We start from the raw sequence: 8,294 nt of genomic DNA, 5'->3' as shown, positions 1-8,294 counted from the left end.
TGCACAACAAGCTGACCTGGAACAGCAGAAGCAACTTTAATTCAGGCATTCCATTACTTACTGCTTTCCTTTGCAAGCTTGTGCTCTTTTATCCTGATTAAAAACAAAACAGAACCACACCTTCTACAAAAAGACAAAAAGAAAAGAAAAAAGGCAGGACATCCCAAACCACCACACTGGTACCCACCCTGCTTCTCAGGCTAGCTGAGCTCTGTGGCAGTGAATAGATCTTTGATATTTGCACTAATGGAGTAATAGCAGCAGCAGGTAGTCACGTTTTTATATGGAGCAGTAATAAAAGGTGATGAAACCCACATTTTGCCAAGAAGTGTCTGATGGGTGGAAGGCTGCCAGCAAGCAAGGCTGAATCTAATCACTACTGTGAGAGGGAAGGAGAAACTCTGCCATGTTGTGTAAAACGCACAGATTGCTGCCTGTCAGTCCTAACAGACTGAGGTGTGACTGGAGCCATTTCAAGGTCCTCCCTGTCCCTGCCAAACCTCCATGATGTTTGGGACTCCTGGGCTCCCTTCTGTCCCAGAGAGCAGCATGCTCTCCTGAGCCCAGCTGTGTTCTTGCTGCTTCTTGAAACGGAGCTGCTGCTACCCTTTTCCTCAGCCTCTTGCCATCCCTTTTTTGGTCTTTCCCTGCCTCCTTGTTCCTTTTCCTTCCTCCTTTTGTGTCCTATGCTGATTTCCACGCCCCAGGCTGCTTTCTGGGTCCAAGCAGCCGGGCCAGCCCCACATACCATTGCCCTTCTCCTGCAGAGCCTGGCAACCTCGCTCCTGCACACTCATCCAGCTTGCTCTTCCCTTCTGCAGGGAAGAATTCCCCCACAAAATGCCTCACCCAACCCCCCCCCCCCCCCCCCCCCTGCCTTCCTGCTCCAACACCAGGAGCAGAGGGATGTGCCTCTGCTGCCCCTGAATGCCAGCTGAGGGGCAAAGAGGGAATCAGCAAAGTTCATCACGTGGGCTCTCTAGGGATACAGGAGTAGCTCAAACAATTACAGCAATTAACATTATTAAAACAAACAAACAAACAAGAAGTAAGTAATATTGTCTAACAGCCTTATATGTAGAAACATATAGATGGGGATTTTTTTCTCATGTGTCAATTATCCTGCCAAAGTTTAAGAAGTGTATTGACAACTGGCTTCGTGAACTGGGAACTGGTAAAAAAATTATAAAATGTAACCATCAAAGGTTAAAACACTGAGGTTTATAATTGAAAAATGAGAGCTGATCTGAAATACAGGCAAAGAACCATTTATTACTGTTTGCTGACATTTATGGTTTTAAAACCGTATTTTCAAGGATTTCCCACTCTGTCAAAAATCAGTGCAATCTCACGAAACATTCAGCTTTTATCAGAAAAAAACCAACAAATTGTTTTTTAGCTTCAGCCATTGCTGTAGAGAGAATTAAATTATGACTGAGTACTGAAAGATGCCTCAGGTTTCTAAAAGTCAGACAATTAACTCATTTTCTCCCATCCCCAACTAGTCTTCACATTCTTTAAAAACAGACTTGTCTCACTTGTCATGCATACTCCTTTTTACCTCTACATACGAGACCATATAGTGGTTTGGGTAATGCTACTCTGAAGGAGAAAGAATAATGAGCCTTTGCAAATATAGAGCTACTAGTATGTGCAGAATAAATGTTTTTATAAAGCCACAAATATAAATCCCAGTCTTGTACTATATGGGTGCTCTTTCAGTTAAAAAATCACCACCTCTCCTGATATCCAGAGCAACTTGCAGTACTCTGGACTGCAATTTAGTTACAGTTTTGCTGCACACCAGATAATGTTCTTAGTTTTACAACTGTGCCAGTTCCACACTGCAGATACAACCTTTAACCCCCTAATGGCAATGGTCATTCCACTGTGGCCCGTTTTCTGAACACTCATAAACTATCAATTAATTAATGAGCTATTCCCACCAATAACAGCAGCACTCCCTTTTGCCATTCAGAAGCAACAGGACTGGAATCCCTGCTCCCTGCTGCTGAGCTCATCTGCTCCCAGGCTGCCCAAATCCCCTTCTGCAGCTTCCTTGGGCAGAGCTGACTGAGGCAAGAAAACACCTGTAGTATATACTCCAGGAGAAAACAGGTGACCCATTGTTCCAAAGGAATTCTCCTCTCTCCATACTATGGAGTTAAAAAGTAGTCTGCATGCAGTCTGGTTTTGCCTCTAGATAAACCTTCTATAGAAGGGAATTAGCAATTGATAAAAAAGGGAAAAATTAGCTCAGACAGAATCATGGAATTGTCAGAGTTGGAAGGGACCTCTAGAGATCAATCCAGTCCATCTTCCCTGCTAAAGCAGGATCCCCTAGAGCACATCAGTTAGGGCTGCATCCAGGTGGGTCTTGAATACCTCCAGAGAAGGGGACTCCACAACCCCCCTGGGCAGCCTGTTCCACTGCTCTGTCACCCTCATAGTAAAGAAGTTTTTCTTCATATTTAAATGGAACTTTCTGTGTTCCAGCTTGTGCCCTTTGCCCCTTGTCCTGTCACTGGGAAATACTGAAAAGTCTGGCTCCATCCTCCTTGCATCCACCCTTTAGATACTCATAGGCACTAATAAGGTCTCCTCTCAGTCTGTTCACCAGGCTAAAGAGTCCCAGTTCCCTCAGCCTTTCCTCATAAGACAGGTGCTCCAATCCTCCAAACATCTTTGTTGCCCTGCGCTGGACTTTCTCCAGTAATTCCCCCTCTCTCTTAAACTGGGTAGCCCAGAATTGGACACTGTATTCCAGATGTGGAACTGGACACTGTATTCCAGATGTGGCCTCCCTAGGGCAGAACGGAGGGGGAGGATGACCTCCTTCAACTTGCTAGCCACATTCTTCCTAATGTGGGTACATAATGTGTGGCCTAACTGCTCCTTATCACAGGATACCATTGGCAGCAAGGGCACATTGCTGGCTCTCGGTTCAATTATTATTCACTAGGACTCCCAAGATCCTTCTCCTCAGAACTGCTTTCCAGCAGATCCACCCCTAACCTATACTGGTACATGGGGTTGCTCTGGAGTGTCAGCTACCCCTCACAGTTTGGTATCATCAGCAAACTTGCTGAGGTCACACTCTGTCTCCTCATCCAGGTCACTGATGGGTATGTTGAAGACCACAATCCAGCACTGACCCATGGGGAACACTGCTGGCTACAGACCTCCAACTTGACCCTGCACCATCCGTCATGACCCTCTGAGCTCTGTCACTCAACCAGCTCTCAATCCAACTGACTATCCACTCATCTAACCCACACTGCCTGGGTTTCTTACTGAGGATGTGACAGGAAACATGCTGCTGCTGAACTCCTCCTTTTCTTTTTTAACTTCATGGGAACAAGAGTATGATCTCTAGTTAAGAGAACCCTGGCACTGGAAGGAAGTAACAAGGTCAGCTTCTTCACCACAGCTATTTGGGAGAGTAACACACAGCTGCACAATGCCCAGGTTGTCCACAAACACGAGAATCTAACTGAGCAAAAAAAGTAAATTATCAAGAGGCTGGATTAGGCAGAAGAACAGTTCTAATTCCAAGCAAAAATAGTGCTGTCACATTCACCATCTTCTGGAATGGGTGATTAAGATGCCTGTCTTTTTCCAGAGATAAAGCTGCAAGTAAGAACCTCAGAAATACTCTTTTTATCTCTGCTCTTCATTTCCCCTTTCATATGCACTAGCTTAATTTCATCTCCAAAAGAGCAGATCAGATCCTCTTCTCCCTGAGAACTGATCATTTAACTCCATCCACCTTTGTTAACATTTAGCAGACCAATTGTCTCTATTTTCTTATAAGAATGCTAAAACTAAAATGAAGAGGACAACAGGAAAAAGATGTAAAAACACAAGCCTTACCTTATACCTTCACTTCAAAGGTATTATCTTGTCCTGTCTATAATACTGGAAAAGCCCCACACCTCGTTTAACACTGGGTGTATAAATGAGTATTTTAATTTAGCCCAGGGTGTACTTTAAGCCCACGTATGGTGCTTTTGTTTGCATAGCAAAACTGTCTCAAAGCACGTGTACAGGACTCTTTTCAGACAAAACTGAACTGAATTGAAAACACACTCCAATGGATGCTCCGTCTGTATGACTGGACTGAAGCAAACCCAAAATAAATGCCCCAAACCCAACAGGTGCTGCAAGCAAACTAGTGTGGACTACAGGTCTGCTCCTACTGTATCATTTTACTTGCTAATGTAGACACAGTAAGTGGGTAGTGTTATGCAGCTCTCTCTTTTTAAGGAATAATGTGTATTTGAATTTAAGAGGTTAAACAAGGCAGCACATGAGTGTTCTGTGACAGGGCTGATTTTAGCACGTGTGACAGGATAGTGCTGCCTGTTACAACTTCTTCTCTCATCTCTTACCCATTGAAACCAGTTGTTTGCCTCCCCTTCAGTAAGGTTCTTGCTTGGCTGACCAGCTGGGAATTTGATTTGGGATAAGTCATCAGCTACAGGTGACCACAGGGAGAATTTCACTGAGTCAAAAATATCTTCAAGATGCAGAGCACAAGAATAAACAGAGGATGTAAAAAAATGGTAAGAGGTAGAAGAGGAGGTGGTAAGGCCATTTGCAAGCAAAGCAGCAGGTTTTTGGCACCTATTTAGATGAATGTGTTAATTTCTGCAGGTCACTGCTATGTCTGTAGATGAGAGAACACGTCCCCAGTCCTTTTCCTGGCAGGTCTGGGCAGATCAGCAGGGTCTGTTCTGGCTTGGCTATGAGGAGTATGTTGGCCCCCATCCACATCATCCAGCAGGGCATGCCAGGTAGCTTGCAAGCCCTGGTGTAACAGTATGGCATGATAAACATCTATAATTCTTTGGGATGACACAGCTACACAAGAAATAAGCTCAGCCTAAAGTCTTTAAACACAGAGCCACGAGGCCTTCTGCATCCTGGCCTACACTCTGAGCAGTGACAGAGGAAAGAAATCTATCTCCTCTCCTGGAAGACAAGAGCAGCAGAACAGAAACCCTCTTCTCTCCCTGTCACTGCTGGAGGGACTCCCTCCACTTCTCCACCCATGGGCTAGGTCTGTGTTGGCTCGTGTTGCTCAGTCCAGCAACCGGAAAGTAACTGGACCACTGGTGTCTTCCATCCTGACCTGAAGACAGAGTTCCTTCTGGATGAACACTGAGCCCTGGACCTCCTGAAGATTGCAAAGTAGAGTAACACCTCTCAAAAGACATTTTAATAAGATCGACAGACATGAGTGTATGAGACATACCACGATATTTTAAATGATGGGGTCCAGAACTATCCTTCAAGTATTACTGCTGTCGATAATGCCAAATTATGGCTTAAATTCTTCAAAGGTCATTTATGCAACTTTTCACATACAGGAAGTCTGAAGTAAATTTTTAATCTTCTAAGCAATGGAATCTAATCTAGTTTCAAATGTGCAGGAAGTATGAAAGGTGTCTCAGATTTAAATATAAAGCTGTGACTAAATTCCCCAGAATTTGCTCAGCAATGCACTGTTACAATTTAGGACTACCTCAGTTTTTCCTCCTTTCTTCTTCTCCCCTGTATTGAAACTTTAATCAGTAGTGGCACAATGTTAACAGTTTTAAATGACCTTGTTTGGTTACTTCAGATCATGAACAGTCTTACTCTGTGTCAACAGAGTCCTGTTTTTACAACAACAGCCTTCTCTGGAAATTAATGTAAGATGTTGCGAATTTCTTTGTGATTCTTCCTCTTTTTCAGAAGGCTATTTTTACCAGTTTCTGGTAATCTGCTAAACAGTGGAACTCTAGAAACAGTTGTCACAGAACCACACAGTATAGATGATGAACTGAATCACAGAAGGAGAAGAAATAAGCAACAAGTTTTAAATCCCTCTTTGGAACGGAGTACCGTGCTTCATCCTCACAGTCTAGCTCTGAAATAATTCAGCAATATTAGCTGCTGCCAACAAAAATAATTTTCTTCCTGAAACCATGCAAACAGGAGGAAGTAAAGGAAAAGCTGTATCTTGCCTGTCCTAAAGCCATTTCCAGCTTTGGGAAACGCTTTTCATTAACCCCATGCCATTGTACAAAGTGGTCACCAGCAGTAGTTGCATTACCAGCAGGCTTGGGGCTTCCAGTCACATTAAAGGGATTGTAAGGTAAGCTGCAATTAAATCAACATTTCATTGCTAGAGCTGGGTTAAGGAATTCTGCTCACTCTTGTGTTGTTCCAGAATGGTGCTTGGCCCTCCCTTTCAATGTAATGGTGTGTATATATAATGCTTCACTACTCATCCATTAAGCAGGAAAGCTGGAGTCAATCCCCTCTGCCCAAGTGGCACCATCTACACAGCCTGCAAGAGAACCAAACTGTAGGCAAGGCTGCTTTGCATGCCTTTAAGCCTTCCCTCTGAAGTTATGCCTTCAATTGCCTGTAATTAAGAGATACTGAGAGAGGGAGAAAGAACAAGGAAATGTGCAGCTCTAATCTCCTGGGCTGGTACACATTTCAGGTATGCATGGGAAAGAGATGTGAATGGGTTCCCAGTCCCTGATCCCCAAACTTCTAATATAAATTATGAAGATCCATTAAGACTTTACACAAAATAGACTGTGTCTTAAGTCAGGAAGGGTCACTGTGCCATCTCAGCAGCTTAGCTGAGTCTACACTACATGGAACATTTGTAATGACACACACACTTCTCAGACTTTATGAGTGGGCATCTCTTCTTATCATTGTGATAATTCTCCACTGTTCATTTAAAGAAGGAAGTGGTTTTGCTCACCCATAGAAGACCAAGCAGGAAACAACCTTCCAGTGCCATGTTCTAGCTTGCTGTTAGCAAGAAATAGGAAGGAACTCTGAGAGAAAGCGTGTTCAAGGTGTATTTTGCAAAAGCATCACTCTGCTGTATGTGTCAGTTTCCACACACACCTGCTAACACCTCTTCTGTATGGGCACTTGTTAGATTAGTCCCTTGGTTGGATCAGTTGACTAGCCTGGTAGTAAACTATCTGCTTTTTCTGGTTTAGGTTTCTGCCAGGCAAGTCAATTCAATCAGATCGTAATTAAAGCACCAGAGAAAGATAAGGGAGAAAGGCAAGGAGATGCATTCAGGGTTTGCTTTCATTCACCTGGCCATTGGACAGGACTTTGAACAACCTGGTCCAGTGGGAAGTGTTCCTGCCCATGCAGGAGGACTGGAACTAGATGATCTTCAAGGTCCATTCCAACCCAAACCATCTGATGATTCAATGATGACTTTTCCCATTCATCTGGGAGACCTGGTAGATCAGCTCACACTGATTCCTGTGCATGACCTGTATATGTTTTCTATTACATTTTTCTTTACAGAAGTTTAGTGTAACTGACTTCTAACTTAAGTTCAAAATTACAGCCAGTTCAATCCCCTGTATCTACCCTTGACCTGAAGAAACTTTTTTGATCTTACACATTGCACATTTAATCAGAAATAAGTGTGGTCCAGACCACAGTTATGAGGTGACACAACTTCTCTTGCATCCCTTTTTAAAAATTATACTTCTAGTTAGCCAAAGGAACTTTGACAGATCACATAGTAGCAGCTTTATCTCTTCAAAAACACTTTCAGGTCCAGGTAAAAGCTTGTAGCTCCTGTTAGGTGACTACCACACCAAAAGCTTTCAAACCCCAAAGTTTCAGTGGGCACCTGCAGAGGTGTGCCTAGGCTGCGTGTACACATACACCTGAATTAATGTTTTGGGAGCTACAATCTCCCCCTCAGTTGTTACCCCACGCAGTAACTCAAGCCCTGCCTTAACCATTTTACATGTGATTTAGTTACCTCACGCCGAGATAAGCGTAAGCAGCGCGCGTTTTGCAACGCACTTGGCATCGAAGTCGGAGCAGCAGCACAACCTCCCGAGCCTTCTGGCCGCTCAGCCGGCAGGCTGTGCTCGCCCTACCTGGGACGCCGCTCCCGCACAGCCCTGCCTTAACCATTTTACATGTGATTTAGTTACCTCACGCCGAGATAAGCGTAAGCAGCGCGCGTTTTGCAACGCACTTGGCATCGAAGTCGGAGCAGCAGCACAACCTCCCGAGCCTTCTGGCCGCTCAGCTGGCAGGCTGTGCTCGCCCTACCTGGGACGCCGCTCCCGCACAGCTCCGCGATTGCTGCGGCTGCTCCTCAGGTCTCTCTGACAGAGACCTCCCCGCAACACCGGGACGGGGCTGCGGCGATGCCAGGGCGTGCAGCGCTCCAGGGGAACGCGATGCACCCGCCGCACCTGCCCACCCCCCCCCCCCCCCCCCCCCCCCCCGCACGACCA

Source organism: Chaetura pelagica, unplaced genomic scaffold (assembly GCF_000747805.2).
Source record: "Chaetura pelagica isolate M959 unplaced genomic scaffold, ChaPel_1.0 scaffold120, whole genome shotgun sequence".
In the NCBI taxonomy this organism is placed as follows: Eukaryota; Metazoa; Chordata; class Aves; order Apodiformes; family Apodidae; genus Chaetura; species Chaetura pelagica.
Note: the sequence above shows the minus strand (reverse complement) of the source record.